Consider the following 10,307-nt stretch of genomic DNA (forward strand, 5'->3'; position numbering starts at 1 on the left):
GTAGAAATAAATGAAATGAAAAGACAAGTGAAGGCTGTTAACATAATGTTAAAGCTGCTGCAATATGAAAATGATTTTTTCATTTATTGAATGACTACCATGTTCAGGCTCTTTGCATATATTATCTCTAATCTTTGTATAAATAATGCATAATGATATTATCCTTTTACTACTGTGGAAGAAATGGAGATTTAGGTGTTAATTCTTCTCTGTAACCAGGTAATAAGTTTCTTAGGCACAACAGAAAGCTAGTTCTGTTTAACTGATTTTATTTAAATTTCATACAGTTCCCATGATCCCATGCAGTTAAAAAAGTAGAATGAGCAGTCGGGTTATAAAATATTACCCATGATTTTCTGATCAATTACTGGCTTGTTCAGACCTTAAGACAGGCATCTTGTTTGGTATCTAAATACAAATAAGACATACTAAGTAGTGGTGTGTGTTCAGGAACAAATCAGATGTAAGGAGATGTTGAGGCATAGGCATATAAGAAGTCCAAATACAAGACGCTGAATTATATCCTTCAGTAACAAACAGAAGTCAGTGTTCCTGGTAAGAAAACCTTTCTCTATCCTTAGGGTCTCCCTCAATCTATTCCTCAGAACATTGCATATCGGAGTACATGGTTGACAGTCTATCTTCCTTCATTTATCACTGACCCCTGTCAGGCTTCTCTGTCCACAGTCTTCTCTTTCAGAGCCAAAAGAGGTACACTTCCCTTTTACTTACTATCTCTGTCTATCTAGAATTTCTCTTACTCAAAACTATTTCATTCTGGCTTCAATATATTAAATGGAGGCTAAAAAATTAGAAAATCCCTTGTCTTTGAAAGTTGTGTCATTTTCAAGCCAACTGCTCTACAGCAAAGTGTTCTTTTTAATGTCAAAATCTTTCTCTTTGGCATCCTTCTGTAATATTCCAAATCCACTTCCATTCCCCAAGGCCCCAACAAAGGCATATGTATGCTTATCTAAGAATATAGTTGTATACATGGATGTGCAAAATAGTAAATTACACAGATGGCACTTTTGAAAATAGTACCTTTGTTACAGTGAAGATAGCCATCCTGGATTACATTATTTCAATCAAAAGATTCTTGATTAATACATGATCACAAGCTGTTGACACCACATTGCCTCCTTTTTCCCTTCCCTCCACCTACATAATCCTCACTTACTCTTCAAACCCTATATACACAATCACTGTGGGCAGTCCAGCGTGTAATGGTTGCCATCCAGCCTAGAAGTGTTTTGGCTTTATGGGATCCTCTACATTCCATAACTCTTCTATTTGATCGTTGCATATGCAGGTGATAATGGTTTTTACTTGTTTATTTCTCAGGATTTATAGAAGCTGTAAAGAGGCAGACCTTTGAGAGATGGAAAAAGCAAATCAAGTTTCCTGACTGGCTTAAAGATGGTATAGTTTACTAAAGATGGCTGAGTAGAAAAGTTTTTCATTTTGAGCTTGGATCCTTTTAATACCTCTTTTGTGTGTCATCTGCCAAACTTAAGACAGAGAAGGAAGGCATCTTTAACCAAATTCTGCTTAAAAAATCTTAATGCTAGAATTACACTGAACATCAAAGTATTGATGTTCTGACATCAAAGTATTGAGGAGAGGTGTTCATGGATCCTCATAATTATTCTAAAGTCTCTGTGGAAGAGCATCTGGTTTGCTTGATAGGCATTTTATACATATACCTTTGTTAGATGAGAGAATGAGACAGCTGTGGGCCTGAAGATCTGAGCACATTCGTGGTTAACGAGTTTATTTTCCCATTATCAGAAATACTAGCCCTTTATGAAAAGTGATGATGTAAATAACACACTTCCCTAACGGATCCAGTTTAGAGGTGAAAATGATGTTTGTTCTCAGGATGGATTCATTGAGCTGCTGAAGTGCTACAAACTTTATGCTAACTCTGTTTTAGCAGTCAAGCTGCTTCCTATTGTGATTAAGCATGCAGTTACCATCTAGTCAATGGTTCTCAAACTTTTATGCTCACCAGGATATTATTTAAAACGTCAGGGACAAAGTTTATAATCAGAGATTCTGATTCTGAATCTAGATGAAATACAGGAATCAAATTTTAGTGAATTCTGAAAGTGATTCCAATAAAGATGGGTTTAGGACAAGAAGCTAAGATACCCAGTTTGTTCTTAACTGATTGCTTGACTAAAATGATAAACATAGAATATTAAAATCAAGTGATGGGGAGAGTAAAGATTAAGTTCTAAACTGGTGTTTCATGCAAATGAAAAAGTACCAAAAAATGGAATGTATTTTATCTACAAGAACATAAGGACTAGGGACCAATTCAGCTTCTACCTCCTCTGTACAATTTAATACATGCGACTTACATTTTATAAGTTCTATGGACTGAAATCTGTCTCCCTAAAATTCATATATGTAAGCCCTTACCTCCATGTGACTGTAATTGATGATAAGGGGGTAATTTTTTTTTTTTTTTTTTTGAGACAGAGTCTCACTTTGTTGCCCGGGCTAGAGTGAGTGCCGTGGCGTCAGCCTAGCTCACAGCAACCTCAGACTCCTGGGCTTAAGCGATCCTACTGCCTCAGCCTCCCGAGTAGCTGGGACTACAGGCGTGAGCCACCATGCCCGGCTAATTTTTTTGTATATATATTTTTAGTTGGCCAGATAATTTCTTTCTATTTTTAGTAGAGACGGGGTCTCACTCTTGCTCAGGCTGGTCTCGAACTCCTGACCTCGAGCGATCCACCCGCCTCGGCCTCCCAGAGCTAGGATTACAGGCGTGAGCCACCGCGCCCGGCCGATAAGGGGGTAATTAAAGTTAAAGTCATAATGGTCCAGTCCTGATAAGGTTAATATCCTTATAAGACGAGGCACCAAAGAAGTCTCTCTCTCTCTCTTTCTGCATGCACAAAAATGAGGTCCTGAGTGAGACGGCAGCTGCCTACAAAGTAGAGATGCCGCATCAGAAACTGACTATGCTGGGATCCTGATCTTGAACTTCAAAGCCTCCAGAACTGTGAGAAATAAATGTCTGTTGTTTAAGCCACGCAGTCTTAATAATAGTCTTGGTATTTTGTTATGACAGTCTGAGCAGACTAAGACAGTCAGCTAAATAATGTTTGTATTCAGTCTATCTTAAGAAAAATAAAATGTAATGTAGGTAAATAATTATATAAATTCTTAATATATGGTCACTATATATTTGTTGAATAAATGAAAAATATAAGACTTTAGACTCTGCTTTAGACTCTTTGCTTACTTGTAAATTGAAATTAATTTTAGTATGTTGATCAGAGTTGTTCTAAAGTTTAATTGAGATAGTGTATGTAAAATATTTAGTGTATTGTCAGGCATAGAATAAGTGCTCTATAAATGTTTTTATGATAATGATTATTCATATTATTTTTCTGTTTATCTAATGGTGGCACAATTAATCCATTATCATGACCAAAAGTATTGTCACACCATCTAAATGTTCCTCTGGAGTCCACCTTTATTTTTTAACAGTCTAATTTCTACATATCAGACACAGTAACCTTTTCAAAATGAAAAGTTCTTATATTATCTCCCTTGTTGTAATGCTTAAATAGCTTCCTAATGAATCTAAGTGAAATCCCAACTCATCACACTGGCCTACAACACTGTGACTGATTGATCTAGAACCTGACTTCTCATTCTCATCTTTTATTGCTCCATTCTCCTCTTCACACAATTGGCGCCAGCTGTATATTGCCCTTCCATCTTGGAACCTGCCACAGGGCTCTCACACTTGCCATTCTTGCCCCAGATCTTTGTAATAGTGGTCCCTTATCATTATTCAGAGCTAAGGTCAATGTTGCATGCATGAAGACCTCATTCCTAACAGAAATATCTAAAATAGTTCCTATCCCACATCCTAGGCACTCTTCATTGTAATATGCTTTTAAATTTTTTCCTAGAACTTGTTTATTTAAGGTTATTTAATTATTTCATTGTGTTTATTATTTATTTTTGCCCATTGCAAAGTAAGTTCTATGCAGGTCAGAACCTCTCGTTTTGCTAATATGCCATTTCTCGAACCCAGGATGTCACTGACACACGGTAGGAACAAAATTAATATTTGATGAATTAATGACTGAATGTAGTCATATGGCAAATATTTGTTCTCTAAGAAGGAGAATGATAATCAAGTTTCAAAGAGACCTACAAGAGCTCTAGTAAAATTCATCACCTTCGCAAACATCTCAGAGGTATCTCAATGCATCCCAAATTTTCTCAAGCACTCAATAATTCTCCAGTGGATTTCTTCAAAGAAGATTCTCAATATGGACAATTCAGAATCCAAGATTATATTTCTTAAAATAACATTTCCATCTAAATGAATAAATACATTAATATCAACTGTTTATTTCAGTCTAACAGCCTGTGCATTAATTTGGCAAACATCTACTAAGACCTTGAATCCATTTATTAATATTTATTCAGAGTCTTAAAAAGATTTCACATGCACATTTTTCATGTCTATTCAATAGCAAAATGCATCTGGAAAGAAGGTGAGAAATTCAATCAATCAGTCATCTTGAATCAGTATCTTTCAAATTTTTTTGTTTTCCACAGGAAGAAATTCACTTTACATTGATATTTAGCATACGCATAAATACATTTCTTTATATATATAGTTGAAATAAAAGTTTCATGTATATTTATTTTGTGTGATATATTCTGATATATTTTTATCCTATTCTATTTCCATTTCATTTTTAAAGATAATGGGAGCCCACTACACTAAATAGATTTTGTGATCTACTAATGGTTCATGATCCAGTTTGAAAATAATAATTTGAATCCAAATATATGGAAATATAAATCTATTTGGAAATATACATATATATACACACACATATGAAGCTGCATATTCTTGGTGTTTATAATGTTAATTCAACTCTTGCCTTCAGTTGGGTTGCTCAGAAATAAAACTCAAGGCAAAGACAATCTCTGTCAATGTTTACTGGACTTTAGTAATGTAGGCCTTACTTTTTTTCAGAAGCTTGATTATTTATATACTATGTGGTTATAATGTACTTCTGAAAAATACCTTTTTTAAGTAAATATTTTGTCAGAATACACAATACAGACACACACAGAATTACATAAGAAGGAGGAGAATGAAAAGGAACAGGAGTGGGGGAGAATGGTGGAAGAAATGAGAAGGAATTTCCTCCTTGGAATCTTTATTTTAGAGATGTTTAGCTAAATAGCTTAATAAGCCAAATTATTAGATGTCCACAATGGAATTAAATTATATATTTGTACTTGGAAAAATTTGAGAGTTTAAAAATTTTTTTAAATTGTGCTTTCTCTTTTAATTCAAACAAATAGAATATAAAAACAAACTCATATAAAATATAAAATTTCAAAAAAAATATTAAATGTTAGTGCTCACCTAATATTGTGTTGCTGTCTTGCTTACTGGAAGGGGCATTTTTGAGGCAAGAAGTTTGGCTAACATTAATCAGAAAATAATGATAGAGATGGTGCTGGATGGATGGAGTGAATGCTGGAGAATCGGGACTTGATTCTGTAGGTGAAGGAGAGGAACTTACCACTGAAGTCAGTTTCTTGAAAAAAAGTATCTGGAATTGTTTGCACAACCTATTTCTTTTTCTTTTTTTTTTTTTCCACCATAAATGGCCTTGTAGCAGCTGATGTTCTCACTAACAGCACAGAAAACTTTTGTAAACCGCTCAATGTTAGGATCTTTTTTTTCCCCATGATATATCTTTTCATTATTATTATTTCATAGTATTATAGGGTACACATGTTTTTGCTTAGAAAGATCACTTTTATAATGCTTGAGTCAGGGTTGTAAGTGTGTCCATCATCCAGATAGTGTTCATTGTACCCATTGGGTAGGATTTTGCTTATCTCCTCCTGATTGATTTCCATTGAGTTATACTTCCCTCTGCACAGGCGTGCTTATTGGTTAGTTCTAATTTAATAGTGAGCACATGTGGTGTTTGTTTTTCCATTCTTTAGATACTTCACAAACAATTTAATTCGCTTGCTGTGTTTATTGGTCCATTTTCTGGTATATTTCTTCACTGAAAAAATTACAATGTATCTTGGAAAAATATTATTTTTAAAGACTGAGAGTGTTCTGTTGTATTAATGTACCTTAATTTTTGAAACACCATTGTATTTGAGGATATTTAGGATCCTGATATTATAAATAATGCTGTTATGAATATAGTATTTAAATATTTTTCATATATATATCATTAATTTATTAGGTTAATTTCCTAAAATTAGAGTTGCTGAGCCAAAGAGATTATATAGAGTAATAAGAAATGTCTATTAAAACAGTTTTGTTTCTTCACTTTTTTATTGAACCCTGTAACAAAGTAATTTTCATTGGTAATTGGATCATTAAATCATATCGTATGTATTCAAAATTGATTTCCTTATTAGTTAGGAACTATAGTATGAAAAATAAATTATCTGACCACTCAGTATATTTTGTCTCACATCTGCATGGCACTCGAGCCTATTCACTTAATTTAATAAAATTCCTCTTACTTCTGTTGGATTTGTAATGCTGCCCTACCATATCTACCATCAACACGTCTGAGTACAGGTGATCTAAGTTCAGTTCTGTGCTATAGTGATGACAAGAGAGACTTCTGACAACTCCAGTTGCTGCAGATATGGGTTTTCTTCCTAAGTTAGGAGGTTCTCGCTTTGTCTGAGGCTGCTGCGACTGGGTGGGTGAATGAATCTAATTCTTAATTTGTCCTTCAAAGTTCATGTGTTGGAAACTTAATCCCCAAGCAATAATATTGACTGGTGGGATCATTAAAATATGATTAGATTATGAGGGCTCTGTCTTCACGAATGATTAATGCCATTATCTTGGGAGCAGGTTTGTTGTTGTGGGAGTGGGGAGTAGGTTCCTCATGAAGGATGAGTTCAGCTCCCCCCCTTCCCCCCTCTTGCCTTCCATCATAGCCATAGGATGACACAGCAAGAAAGCCTTCATCCATTGCCAGCCCCCTCAATTTTGGACTTCCCAGATACAAGAATTGTGAGCCAAATAAATGTCTAAATCACACAGTCTGTGGGATTCTGTGATAGCAACACAAAATGGTCTAAGAGAGGAAGTCACAGATATAGTCCATACTTTCTATAATAAAGTGGACTTTGGTTGTAGGTACCTTTCCAGTTCCTGGATCCAAGGCATTTGTGAGACAAGCTATAGTTCCCACCCTGGGGTTTCTGAGATATCTTTGCATCTTTCCTATAAATTCTCTTATTTGTACTAAGTGTAGTTTGATTAGGATATTTTCACTTGCTATCAAAAGAGGATTGACTAGGATGAGCATTATTCTAAAGGCTTTAATCTTTCTATTAATGCCATGCTGCTCTGACTAAACCTCCACTTTATTTCCTTTTCCTTCTTTTCTAATCACTACATACTTTTTTCCTAAATATTTTATAATATAAACATGATAAAATTCACAAGAGATGTTTAAAATTGAATGGAATCACTCAGATTACTTCAATTTTACAAATTCCAGTACCATTACTTACTGAAGCTTGACTTTGGAAAAATTCTTTATTCATTCTTTCTGCATTTTTTTCTTTTATGAAATGAGATGACTTATAGTTATGCCCTCTAAGGTCTATTTCAACTAGTTGAATCCATGACATCTACATGTATTAATGATAATGCAGTCAGGGAGGCATTTAATTAGCTCTTGCAAAAATCCTGCTAAAAGCTAATGACGGACTGCGATATGGTCATGGTATATAAGGCATAAAGATATAGAGTAGAATACAAAACACAAGAGAGTTTCAGTTTTATTTGACAGGAAAGATTACCCAGCTAAATATCATATTCCCCAGCCTACCCTGCAAATAAGATAGTGATAGCCAATGTGACATTATGGAAATCTGAGTGCCACCTTTTCCTCCTTGTCACTCATGTACTTTAATTATTTTATCAGAATAAAAATTATAAAAATCAATTGTACATATGTTTTTCCTATTAATTAGAAGAGGAAATTGCCTTCCAAATAATTAATTTTAAATCAATAAATATTTCCAATACGGGTATGTGCAACTGCTCATTCAACAAACCACAACAAATTCCCTTGGAAGTTGCACAGGTATTTCAAAGCCAGTATATCAAAAAATAACAAATTATAACCCCATTCCCAAACCCATAACTTCTCTAGTCAAACAATGGCATTACCATTCATCTATAGGTAAATAATTTTACCTATAGATACCTAGTATATAACTGTCCTGTCTATGTACAAATCTTATAAAAACTACTTCGACTTTTTCTTGGTGGTTTGTATTCTTATTTCTTCAATTTGTTTAATTATATTTTAGAATTTCCAGAACAATATTTAATATTGAGAACAAGAATTGATAGAAAATCTTACCTTTTTAAAAATTTTATGTGAATCTTTAAAAGTCTTAGCATTTAGTATAATAGTACTATAGGCTTTTGATTCACATTTATTCCCTATTTTCTGATATTTTAAAAATACGTAAATGAATGTTCATTTCATGGAATTATTTTTGGCTTTCATGTCTGTGATTACTTTTTTTCTTCTTAACATGTTAATATGGAAAATTGCACTGATGTTTTTCAAAAATTTTGAACTGTCCTTGCATTCTAAACTCACTTTATCATAATGAATAAATTCTAGGATCTAATACAAAATGACCAATCAAGAAATATGTAAAAGAAGGTATAAAAAGAAATCTTTGCATGTTTACACACATACACACACAAAAAACACACAAGTCACCTAAGGCTTGTCTAAAACATCTCCACAGCAATGTTCATTATCCAACGAAATGGAATGATGTCTAAAAGTTTTAGAAAAATATACTGTGGCCCAATAACCTTAATGTCACCAAATTGTCTTTCATGTACAAAGGCGACATGGATTTTGAAGTGTGCAAGAACTCAGGTAATATAGTAGCTATGCAACTTACAAAAAACAAAAAAACTCTTAAAACAGAAGAGAACAAAAATCTTAAAAATCATGATGATTTAAACAGACCAACTAGAAAAGAATCAAAATAATGGATTGAAAACCAGAAAGGTTGTTTTATAAAAATTAATGGCAAGCAATCTATTTAAATATATATTTTAGGCTACTTAAGAATGAGAATTTTGAAGAAGGGAATGCACATATTATACATATTGAAAGAAAATTATGTTAACAATAATTAGAAAGGTTCATTTGGGTATTTTGGAGGATGAGGTTATAGAGATGAATTTTAAAGAAACACACTTTTCTCCATGTTTTATAGGAGAAAATTAACAGATATACATTTTTCATGTCTAAGAGAAATTAAGAAATAGTGCTATAGTTATAAATTTTATAAGGTATCCATTAGAAAAACAGACTACCTATTTTTAAAGAATCAGAAGTGTTGAAAGAATGAAAAATGAAGACTATAGAGCAAATGGTAGAAAGAAATGTAAACCATAAAGAAGCGTTAACAAAACTAATAATATCATAGGATAGGATGATTTTCATTCAAATGGTATAAATAATTAGAACCCAATTATACAACATTTGCAAAAAATGCATCCAAAACAAAGTTATTGAGAGTGGCTTAGAGTAAAAAGATATGATAATACAACTAATAAGGTTATATTTAGGCAAAAGCATTTACAAAGAAAAAGGGAGACACTCAAATACAATAAAAGGCATAATATGCTATCAATCTGTTTGAACCAAACAATACTAGCATAAAAATTAACAAATCCAAGGTTTTGAAATTCCAGGAGAAATTGACATAAACTATTTAATTGTCTAAAAATTGGAGAATGTTTTTAAAAGTATAGTTTACCCATATAATAAAATATGCCCATTTGTTTATTATGATATTCACAAAGCATTTTAATGGCATGGAAAATGTTAGAAACAGCACCCAAAAAATTAAAGTACAAATTTGTGCATTTTTAATTACTTCCTTATCTATTTTATAATCTCTTTTAATCTGGAACAGTTCTTAAATCTTTGTTTTTCATGGATTTTTCTTTTTTAAGATTATAGGATTTTTTTTTGAATGTCCCTCGATTTGGATTAGCCTGTTGTTTCTTGCAAATAGATTTAAAATATCCATTTTAGGCTGAAATATTAGAGAAGTGACATGTCTTCCTCACTGCATTATATTGGGGGACACATGCTGCTCTTTTGTCACATTAGTAATGTTAATTTTAACTACTTGGTTAACGTCTTCCAGATATCTCCACTGAAATGTTACTATTTTTCCTTTAACTAATAAGTAGTTTGTTGTAG

At 33.0% G+C, this 10,307-nt stretch overlaps 1 long non-coding RNA gene across 1 annotated transcript in view; it reads left to right on the top strand.

Annotated features, from left to right (window-relative positions):
- The window catches only part of LOC123648041, a 48,753-nt gene extending 45,699 nt beyond the window's left edge, over positions 1-3,054 (top strand). The window contains exon 3 of the long non-coding RNA XR_006738465.1: positions 2,919-3,054. This is a non-coding gene — a long non-coding RNA (uncharacterized LOC123648041). The remainder of the gene's footprint in view (positions 1-2,918) is intronic.
- Positions 3,055-10,307: the final 7,253 nt, after the last annotated feature.

This window comes from Lemur catta, chromosome 12 (assembly GCF_020740605.2).
Source record: "Lemur catta isolate mLemCat1 chromosome 12, mLemCat1.pri, whole genome shotgun sequence".
In the NCBI taxonomy this organism is placed as follows: domain Eukaryota; kingdom Metazoa; phylum Chordata; class Mammalia; order Primates; family Lemuridae; genus Lemur; species Lemur catta.